Here is an 11922-nt window from a genome sequence, read left to right as displayed (position 1 = left end):
CTTCGAGAGTCCAGTGTGTACCTATATTTGTAAATAATACTTTATGCCAGCAGGCACACTGTCACAATAAAAAAAAATTTAGGTGCGCAGTCTGTAATTATTTTTCTGGTCACAGCAGGTGTTAAAAATGTCCTCCATATAGAGTTAGCGGTAAGGATAGGTTGGTTGGTTTATGGGGTTTAACGTCCCAAAGCGACTAAGGCTATGAGAGACGCCGTAGTGGAGGGCTCCGGAAATTTCGACCACCTGGGGTTCTTTAACGTGCACTGACATCGCACAGTACACGGGCCTCGAATTTCTCCTCCGAAGAAATTCAGCCGCCGCGACCGGGATCGAACCCGCGTCTTTCGGGCCAGCAGCCGAGCACCATAGCCACTGAGCCACCGCGGCGGCTTAGCGGTAAGGATAAGCGGTTTGTTGATTTAATTCGTCATCGCAAAGGTTGCCTCAGAGCACTGTGGTAAAGCGAGAGCTTACTGGCTAGGGTATAACGGCAGCAATGAGTAGAGCACATTTGAAAGCTCTTTCAGCAATATGAGTTTCCCCATACCACCACGGGAAATGCCTGCTAGTCGGTGCACAATGTGGCACTGGCAGAGTCGTTTGTGTCCTTGGAATTTTCTTTTGCCTCTCTCTTTCTCTTTATTTATGTCTTTTTGACATGACTCGAAAATGTTTTTTTATAAAAATAAATAAAAGTATTTCCGCTCTGCTTTGCTTCCCGTATTCCTTTATTCCTTCCTTGCTTCTTTCTCTTCCCTTTTTTTATGTATTTAACAACTTACACACCCAGCAATAATTGACAAAATAATTTTTCAGCGGGAAGCCCTTTATGAACGCAATTTTTTTCATGTCATGGAAGATTTCAGTATAACAATCAATATATCCGCAGATCACGCTACGGCAGTCTTACATTTTTTTTTCCTATTAACGTTTTCGTTACCGTCAAAAGCGTTCACCATTGGTTTTCTATGGCAGTCTTAACTGTTCGATGTGATCGGTGGAAACGCATTAAAAGAAATATTTTGCTACTTATGAGATGGATCGACCATTACCTTGAATATTTCAATAACAGTATCTCACAGTTTTCAAATTTTCAAACTTTTTCTCCGAGAAAGTTGGACGTGCTTATTCCGTTTCTCTTTTTTTGCGTTTTGATCTTTTGCAATATATATATTTAAATTCTTAATACAGGCGAGCTCTTGAGAAAACTATGAAGCTGCATATAATTGCAAGATAATAAAATAATCAAGGGTTAATTTCTCAGTTCAAATGCTCTAGCCCCTCACTCTTAGAACTACTTGTGTTAAATGAATACAGTAGTGACAGCAATACATTCTCCGATCATAACACGGATCGCTCACACTTTCGGAGAAATGGGAATATACTGTGTACACTACTCTTCTTATACATAGAAACCAAGATGCCTGCAGTCAAACAAAGCGCCACGGCGTTATGGGCGGCGGAATATGCCCGCAATCAGCGTGTGCTGCCATTTACCCTTCTTCCTAAACTTTCATTACTCCGGAATGGCATCTGTGACAGCATAGATCGCTTACCTCGGCCAGGCAACTTCCTGTGCTTAGTAGCGCGCGTTAGGAACTGCCAAAACAGAATAGAACGACGAAGTTGGTGCTTCTTATTTGTAGTATGGGAATATTTCCTTCGAGTATTCCTCACTAAGAACATTTTTTCATCACCAAAAATGGTAATGCAGCTAGCTACGAAGCGGGCAACTCGTGCGATGTAAGCTTTTCATTACGCAATTATCAACGGAGGCTTTAGGTTATCACGCACGAGCTGGGAAGAAAATTATGAAAGCCTTCAGTTATTCAGCGTGCAATTTCAGGACCAGCTCATCCTTTTGCGTTGTGCGCTGGAGATGCTCCGATTTCTTATGTGGAGTGGGAACGGTTGAAGATATTAATGGCGCGTCTTTTTCAATCTTCTACGGTTACTTGCCGTAACAGTGGGAAATTATACGTGTGCGTTTCTACACTTTGCGTGCAATTAGAGGTTTGGTTGCAATATATGGCTGTCAAAAAAGTATGCCCGGTAGCTAAGTTGTCAACAGTGACATTCCAACGGCGCTTGCTTGGAAGCCCAAAACCCAGCTGCATTAAATATTCAGGAACGCCGGATGTACACGCTCCGTAAGCTTTCCCACCTCTTAAAAAAAAAAAGTTAAACCTCTTAGTTTTTGTTAAAAAACAAACCAAAAACACATCACTGTAAGCACACTCGGCTTTTGCACTAAACTAAATTCTGAACATGCAGATTCCTAGTTATGGTATCAGAATTTGCTTACTTGTGTGCATATTACCTTTCTGGACACTATTTAAATATTTCTAGCTGGCTAAGTATCAACAAAACTAACGTTTAAAAGATTTTGTCTTGAATACCTGTCCAAATTTCTTTGTTTCTTCATATACGAGCAAGGGGCACCTAGCTCAGATGTGCATACCTTACTCGTGTGATTATTTTCTTCACAAAACCAGCAGGTTAACATTATGCTACTAACATTACTTAATCTTTACAGTATGCTCCTGATCCTACGAGTGCCGTATAGAAAACATGCAGGAGGCATTGGACACACTATCTTACTATACAACTACTATAACAAAATACTGCTGCTGGACGAAACTCTTGTGAATTCCACGGAAAACATTTCCATCAGGATGAAGGAAATAAAAAAAAAGCCTTTCTTGGGACTCTTCAAAGCTACAATAATCAGTGTTGTGGCTGAGCCTAAGAGATCGTAGAGAGAGCGCCAACGCTGGTGATGTTTGAAGAGACAAGCAAAGAGAGCAAAGCAAAAAACAGCTCGCGAATAAGGAGAGAGCCGGCGCAGGGAAGCCGGCTTCATTATAAATATTCACGCAGGCGCGAATATCCGTCGACTGCAGAGGCAGGAGACGATGCAGCGCCTTTCTTCTCACCCCCGGCCACCGAGCGCCCGCTCGCCATGACGCCGGACAGGCAAAGATAGGAGACAAAATTGCGAGGCGCAAGACGCAGGGACGAGAGGAACGAAGGGAGGAAGACGGGCTCGCGGAGGAAGAGCCAGCAAAGAAAACAACAAGTCCCGATGAACCCAGAATCCGGCCCAATCATAGTAACCCGTAATAACAGTAATAATAGGAATGCAGGAATGTTCACTCTTGCGCAACAATAAGATGCGGCACGCATCTCTGCATCGCGCCGCCCGGTGCCCGCTGCCTCCCCGTTTCTTTCCGGTTCGCTTTCTTGTCTCTCGCGCTCTTTCCATTTGGGCCCTCCTTCGCCATCCATCCCATTTAAGATTTCGCCCGGAATATCAAGTTTCCCCCCCGCTCATTCCCTCCTTTGCCTTCCAACTCCGGCGGCGCATTTTCATTTCGTCGCCCCTCTTCCTCCTCCCTGCGCCGCACTCCCCCTCTGCTCAGCTGGCGGGCCGCGCTATCTCTGTTCCTGTTGTTGTTCTACTTGGAAGACGTTCCGTCCTCCTCCTCGCCTTATTTTTCGCCAGAGAGCGCCCGCCGCTGTCTGTTGCAGTTCTGCCAATCCTCCATTCTTTATAATGAGAAAAGCGGGAGGCAGCGATAGGGAAGAAGAAAAGCGCCGGCACGAAAGATGAAGAAAGCAAGCCAGGCGACGCACGAGTGGAGGACGGAGATGAGGACGCTTTCTTTGTGGCGCGCGTTTTTCCGGGCTGCATGCAGCGGCCTGCCACCCCTCCTCCTCCTCGGGACGTCGCCCCTCCACATCGGCGCCCTCATTCTCGGCTTCTCCTCGTTTCTGCGTGCGATACTGCAGGTGCATCGTTGATGCGCCCCATTCGTCGGCACTTGGAGGTCACGTGGGCGCGCTGCGGCGGCGATGCAGAGCAGCCCGGTCGTCCTCTCCACCCTCGCCGCATCCTCGCCCACGTCCTAACAAGGTGTCGGAAGAGCCCCCCCCCCCCCCCTCCCCCCCCCCCCCCCCCAAGAAAATAAGGGCGCGAGGAAGATGGCGGCGGCGCGCGCGCACCAGCGGCATAGCAGCGCGAGGAGGAGGGTTTTAAAAGCCCACGCGTGCGCTCCGACCTGTTGGAAAGAGAGAGCGCCCGGAGAAGGGAAGAGGAGCGCCGGAATATGGCGACTGCGCGGACTCGTGCGTTTTCTTAACGAAGAAAAATCTTTAAAGGCGAGGAGGCGGCTGAAAGCGAGGAGCAGACCCCTGGCGCGCGAGAGGCAGCAAACGCCTCTCTCTGCTCTTAAAGATTTTTTCCCCTCGCCGCGAGTCTTAGGGCAGCTGCTCTGCCGTGCATCGCGCTTTCAGCCTGCTCGTCTCCTGCTCTCCACGCTCCGGGAATCCGCCATTATTCTTTAGATTCCCTGGCTCATGTATTTCTTCGCCGCCGCAGGGGAGGCGGAGTTAACGGCATCTTTTCATTTGTTTTGCGCCGCGGGATCTTCTGCACCACCAGTCGCCTTTGCCGCCGTCATCTAAACATGGCGCCCTGGCTGGCCCCTTCTTCCTTCGTCCCTCTTTTATGATTGATTAAATTACGCTCGATTCCCAAATCTTGGCGACGTCAGCCGCGGTGGCGGTCTCGTTAGCGTCTCGGGCCGAAACGTGACGGAGCACGGCGGCGCCGTGTCATTGGTCGCCCACGATCGCGGAAGCGAGGGAGGACTCAAGGAGGTGAAGGGGTGGAGTCGCTGCCGAGCGTGCTTCGGGGCCCTGCTCATTATCCGAATGCCTCCCTCGCTGGCGCGGAATGGCATGGGACGAAGCGAGCGAAACGCGTCGTGCCAGGGGCGTGTCCCAGGGGGTCAGAGCAGAGCACGCGGCGAGGCCTAACAAGGCGCTCGCGCGCGCTCCTGGAAGGTAAAGCGACAGGCTCGTTACGGATCCACAGTAGCCCTTGACGCTGAACCACCTGCCGACAGCTCCGTGTCTAAGCACGTTGGTCTGGATATGTGTCCAAATGGTGTAGTTACAGCCACTGGGAACGTTCACTGAACGCATAAGAACACGTATAAAAGATACAAACTGATTGTAAAGATGTTGCTCAGGCACTGATAAACGCAGATGTATTTTCTGTAGGCTCTTGATGTCTTTACTGTTTGTGAGACAGCATAATTAGGCGACGTTATACTAATAGTGTCCTTAGTAGCAGCGCAGTGTGCTTACCGGGACACGGAAGCTAGGAATGTCACTGCGTGAGAGAAAGCGGACATAGCCCTTTGCTGTAAGCGCAGAAAATTTTATATACTACCCGCTATTTAACGCCACTTTTTCATTCCAAGGGCACTCATTACTTAAGGTTAAGTCCGCTACTAAAGGAGACACACTTTACTGTTCGTTATTTAGCTTTCTCGTATCATAGCTCTCATAGCGCAAGTGAAATCAACATCCAAAGTCTCGCTGCCTATATGAAAGACTCGATGCTTTCTAGGTTGCGCTTAGATAAGGGCCATCTAGTGAGGAGAGCATCACATTTACCATTACTCATAGCTGCTCTGAAATGGCTTTCTCATGTTAAAAAAGTTCTTCGCTGCTTTGAAATTTGTGCCGCAGTCGGTGTTGAGCGGATGATGCGTCTTTTTAATGATCTAAATTTACGCCGATAAAATGCAGCAAGAGTTGTTTGGTTGTAGCTGCACATTAAACTGCGGCCAGTGATTTCAGTAAAAAAAAATCAATATTAACAAGCGTGCGTAATCTAAAAATGTAATCCTGGCAGGCATAACTTTTTGCGAAGGGCATTTTGGAGATTGATAGCATGAAAAAGTCTTTTCTGACAGTGCTGCTTTCGCGACAGAGCAAAGCTTTACGCTGCGCGATAATTTTCTTGCTTGAGATCATCACTCTTTCGTGAGCAGGAACAATATCCATCATCATAGAGAGAAACCTTAGAAATCCGAGTGAGGGCGGGAAAGAGGGGTCTACTCGGTATTATTACGGTGATTCGAAGAAAAAAACTAGGGTGCTCGTAGGCAAGCATTTTTTAAGCAAGCGGCGCCAAGAGTAAATAAGAAACCGGATACAGCTTGCACAGCAGGAGCTATTTTATTTCCATAAATATAAATGCGCGCCGTGCCAGCGACGAATCTGAGATCTCTTAAGGTAACTAAAAACCATGCGCTAAAAGTTTTCCTCCTGGAAACCAGCGCCGCGAAGCAAATATGCCCGTCGTCCTTCGGCCGACGTTCGCAAAAAGCGGAGGCGCACGGGGAAGGCAGAAAAAAAAAGAGATGAGAAATATTTTTTTAGACATGATTTGCATCGCTTTGCTCGAGAATTGTGATATACATACACAATGCACTTTTCTTTTTTTTTTCTTTTCTGAAGCTGGCTGTGCAGCTTTATTTTGACGAGCGTTTGCGTCATAGTGAAATATTAAATTTGATTGGTCTCTCCTGCGAAGCATGGTTTGCTGCATAAAGAGTGTCTTAAAGAAGAAGCCAACTTCTCGAATGAGCAGCAGTTAAATACGGAGGCTTTTAGATTCAGCTTTGGTGAAATATGTCCCATAGCAGTGCCTCAGTGAAAGTGTTCAATTATTAATTGAGAATATGCCTATTTTCAAACATTCACATAAAGTGCTTTCCTGCAGTACTGCCAAACAGAAAGAAAAATGCAACTCTGTAGACGCTCTTTGCCATCGCTTTCAAACAACGTGCTTGTTGCTGGGCCCTGAGTAGATAAACGTAAAATACTTCTTTTCTCATACGCTTTTATAAATAGTTTACTAAAAATTTTCGGCCAAGTTCGCAGTATGTTTAAATTCGATCATTCAAGACGGAGCAATAGAAAAAAAATTGTGGCGGCTTTGAGAACCGTGATACTGAGGCTTTCTCCGAAGCACCGAGAATATGGAAGACTTTACATCCTGAAAACCATGTATGTATGTATGTATGTATGTATGTATGTATGTATGTATGTATGTATGTATGTATGTATGTATGTATGTATGTATGTATGTATGTATGTATGTATGTATGTATGTATGTATGTATGTATGTATGTATGTATGTATGTATGTATGTGTGTACGAGTATGTATGTATGTGTGTATGTACGAGTATGTATGTATGTATGTATGTATGTATGCAATTATGTATGTATGTATGTATGTATGTATGTATGTATGTATGTATGTATGTATGTATGTATGTATGTATGTATGTATGTATGTATGTATGTATGTATGTATGTATGTATGTATGTATGTATGTATGTATGTTGGTTTGGTCTATGGGATTTAACGTCCCAAAGCGACTAAGGCTATGAGAGACGCCGTAGCGGAGGGCTCCGGAAATTTCGACCACCTGGGGTTCTTTCACGTGCACTGACAACGCACAGTACACGGGCCTCTATAATGTCTCCTCCAAAGCAATTCAACCGCCGAGGCCGGGATCGAGCCCGCGTCTTTCGGGTCAGCAGCCGAGCACCATAACCACTGAGCCACCGCGGCGGCTGTATGTATGTATGTATGTATGTATGTATGTATGTATGTATGTATGTATGTATGTATGTATGTATGTATGTATGTATGTATGTATGTATGTATGTATGTATGTATGTATGTATGTATGTATGTATGTATGTATGTATGTATGTATGTATGTATGTATGTATGTATGTATGTATGTATGTATGTATGTATGTATGTATGTATGTATGGGTTGTTACGACCCATCTTGAGACCCGAGATGAAACGGAGGTGGATTCAACAGTAGCACCATTTCTACGGGATGTTTGACCCCCAGGATGACCCCACGGCTCGGTGCCAACGACCTTCTAGAAGGTTCTAGAAGAACCGACGACCGGGGAAGATAGGTTGCCCCTCCACTGAAAGAAGCCCGGAACGAATCAGAGGAATCCGGCCCAGCTGCGTCTGCGACGTCAACAGGCCACACCTGTGTTCGATGGACGCGAGCGGAGAACACAATGCTATAGTGATGCGGACTTGGCATCTTCCTCGCCAGTTCCCACGTGCGGGCTCTCAACAGGTGTCTTGGCCAGCTGCGTCTGCGAAGTCAACATGCCACACCTGTGTTCGATGGACGCGAGTGGCCAACACAATGCTATAGTGATGCGGACTTAGCTTCAACCTCGCCAGTTCCCACGTGCGGGCTCTCAACAGGTGTCTTAGTTGGCAGTGACGTGTGGTGGCGATCTTTTGTGCCACGATGATTTGCCGCCTAGTGAAAGGGCTCAACAGGTCTTCGATGGCTGTGCTAGTGCCGATCTTTTGTGTCGCGATGGATTGTCACCTGGTGAAAGGGCGGAGCCTTGGGCTATATAACCTGCGACCAAAGTGGGCACGAACGCTCTGGACCTTCGGTAATAGGTTCATCCAGTGTGGCTCTGAACCTTGTGTAACAGGTTCATCCATTGGCTCTGGGCCCTGGGTAAAAGGCTCATCCAGTCATTCGATGTCATGAACTCTTAAATTTTGATTCCTTGTTCTTCTTTTTGTAAATAAGTGTCTCAGTTTCTTGCCATTAAATCTGCTTGTTTTTGTAATCTCCAACTTCGAAGCTTCAGACTTTCCTCAGCCCGACGACTCAACACGCTACCAAATGGAGCCCGGGTTCGAGCTTTCTTGTGTGCCACAACAACTGGTGGCAGCGGTGGGATTCTGCTACCTCGAGCCACAACAACTGGTTGCCAGCGGTGGGATCCGAAGCCTGGGATCCGAAGCCTTGGGATCCGAAGAGACTGGTGAGATACGAAGACCCAACAACTGTGGATCAGCGATGGGAATCTGAAGCCACAAGCGACAACAACGGTCGGCCAGCGAGAGTGCAGCTGTCTTGGGTCATGATGACGTGTGTGGGTGAGTGCTTGGATTTTCCTTTGATGTGGGCCAGGTTCTAAAAGAGGGTTAAAATTTAGAACTGGTAGACACTTGTGCTTAAATCTTAGAGGTTGGTATTTGTGGATAGTTGTTTTGGAAATAGCTCAGACTCGTAACTATCATGGACCTACAGAGACTGCAGGAGCCGGACCTGTTGCTGTTGTGTGAGGAATTGGGGATTGAGACAAGGGGTTTGGCACGAAAACCCGTCATAATTCAGGCCATTACTGATTTGGGGGCAGATGATGAGGAGCTCTGTGAAGCGTGGAGCCTCATCGAACAAAAAAAGAAAGAGCAGGAAAAAGAGCAGCTCAGACAGCAGGAAGAGCGAGAAAGAGAGGAAAAGTGGCGTCAGCGCGAACGTGAGAATGAAGCAAAACTACTGAAGCTAAAGGCTGAGCTCAGTAAGTTAGAAATGGAGTTGAGCAAGAGGTTGGGCGGTTGTCCCCAGCAAGTGGTACCTCTTCTCAACAAGGAGGCAGGCGAGAGGTGTGAGACTATTCCGCAGAAAAGCCTCCGTGTGGAGAAAGAACAAGAAAGGCGAAAGCTTCGCGAGGAAAACGAAAGGTGTGACGCGCTTACTGTTAACCCTGAGACAGAAAGCGCGTTGGCAGATAAGACTGAGGTCCCGCGCCAGAAAGAATGCAGTGAGTTTCGGTGTAAACGCAATGAAAGAGCCAGAGAAGGGACACCGCTGGTGCAGCTGGCGAGCACTAGCATTCAGGAAGTCGAGGCGGTATTAAGCGGCACAAAGAGTGAAAGGGAATCGCCTGACGGTAGCAGTGAAGCGCCAGGCAAGAGCGCAACGTTCGCTGAAAAGTGCCGTACAGACGAGATTGTTTCTGTTGCCCGGAATGAGGAGGAGGCTGCCCCGATAGAAAGACAGCAGGAAAATGAGCTTGGGTGCTCAGACGAAACCACAGGAGTGGACGATTCGTCAGTTAGTCCGTCGCCTGGCACTCAGGATAAAGCGCAAGTAGCGTCGCTACACAAGAAACATCGCGAACGCGACAAGCGTTTGAAAAATGCTAGGGCAGGTGTAGATGCTAGTGCGAGAGCCGGCAAATTAACTCGGGACAGCACCGCGAGAACTGTGAAAGAAAAGGGAAAACCAACAGTGTCATTTTCCCGAAGGCGGCTGGGCCCGATGAAAGCCAAGGTGACTGCCTTTGCAGGCCGAAAGCACCATTGTCCATTGAAGAAACATCGCAAACGCGACAAGCGATTGAGAAGTGCCAGGGCAGGTGTTCATGCTGATGCAAGGGCCGGAAGATCAACAAGGGACGGCACCACGAAAGCTAATGACCGAAAAGGAAAATCAGTGAAATTTTCCCGAAGGCGGATGGGCCCGATCAAAGCCCAGGTGACTGCCCTGGCGTTCCGAAAGAGGGACAGACGGCATAGTCGTTGGACACGAGACGCAGGCTTTGCGCTACGAAGAATAGGGCGCGACAGCCACACAAAAGGGCGCCACAGAGAGCGCGTGAGTCGGAGGGGGTCGCTGCAGGCAGGGACAAAGAAATGGTGGAGGCACCCTTTCCGCAGTAGGTCGAGCAGAGGCGGAACCAATCAGGCACGCAGTTTTCTTGAAGCACCTGCTTGTGGACCGGCCATCCGACCACGACCGCGCAGGGCGCGGCTGAAGAATGTCCAATTCGGGGTTTAAGTGTTTGCCTTTTTTTTCGTGCATTGACTCACTGTAAAAAAACGAGACAGGGGTGAAGGCAAACGAGTTTCCAGTTTTTTTAGTGCTAATGCTGAGTGGTCTTTGTAAAGTTTGTGATTTTTACTCAGTTATGCAGCTTTTGGAGCTGTTTACTTTTTTTTTAAGTACATGCAGGAAGAGACGCGGACTTCTTAGCTGTTCTTTTTAAGCAGTACGGAATGCTCTCCATGAACCAAAATTGCTACTAATAGTTTTTTCGTGCAGATTTTGTAAAGTGAAGGTGTACAGTAGCAGGTTCGGTTTTTCTCGGCTTGCGTGGGTCCTGGGAGTTTTCAGTGTGAGCAATTCACAACGGCTATACTAACCGGACTATAGCACCCTCTTTTCGAACTGGTTTGCTCGGAGGGAGGTTGAGTGCTTGCTTGCGCATGTGGTTGAAGTTCCAGAGATGCCTCAAAGAATTGGCCGACGTAATAGAAGACCACGTTGCGAGCGGCAGAGGGCTTCTGGCAAACTTCTGCGAACAATTAGCCCAAGTCGTCTCTTCGTGCAGCAGCGATGACTGCTACTCGCCGAGACTCGTCTGGCGTGGGAGGTAGCTGTTACGACCCATCTTGAGGCCCCAGATGAAACGGAGGTGGATTCAACAGTAGCACCATTTCTACGGGATGTTTGACCCCCAGGATGACCCCACGGCTCGGTGCCAACGACCTTCTAGAAGGTTCTAGAAGAACCGACGACCGGGGAAGATAGGTTGCCCCTCGACTGAAAGAAGCCCGGAACGAATCAGAGGAAGCCGGCCCAGCTGCGTCTGCGATGTCAGCAGGTCACACCTGTGTTCGATGGACGCGAGCGGCTAACACAATGCTATAGTGATGCGGACTTGGCATCTACCTCGCCAGTTCCCTCGTGCGGGCTCTCAACAGGTGTCTTGCCCAGCTGCGTCTGCGAAGTCAACAGGCCACACCTGTGTTCGATGGACGCGAGTGGCCAACACAATGCTATAGTGATGCGGACTTAGCTTCATCCTCGCCAGTTCCCACGTGCGGGCTCTCAACAGGTGTCTTAGTTGGCAGTGACGTGTGGTGGCGATCTTTTGTGCCACGATGATTTGCCGCCTAGTGAAAGGGCTCAACAGGTCTTCGATGGCTGTGCTAGTGCCGATCTTTTGTGTCGCGATGGATTGTCGCCTGGTGAAAGGGCGGAGCCTTGGGCTATATAACCTGCGACCAAAGTGGGCACGAACGCTCTGGACCTTCGGTAATAGGTTCATCCAGTGTGGCTCTGAACCTTGGGTAATAGGTTCATCCATTGGCTCTGGGCCCTGGGTAAAAGGCTCATCCAGTCATTCGACGTCATGAACTCTTAAACTTTGATTCCTTGTTCTTCTTTTTGTAAATAAGTGTCTCAGTTTCTTGCCATTA

The sequence above is a fragment of the Amblyomma mixtum genome, chromosome 3 (assembly GCF_055824585.1).
Source record: "Amblyomma mixtum isolate Tamu chromosome 3, ASM5582458v1, whole genome shotgun sequence".
In the NCBI taxonomy this organism is placed as follows: Eukaryota; Metazoa; Arthropoda; class Arachnida; order Ixodida; family Ixodidae; genus Amblyomma; species Amblyomma mixtum.
The sequence above is the reverse complement of the archived record's forward strand: the minus strand, read 5'-3'. Positions refer to the sequence as shown.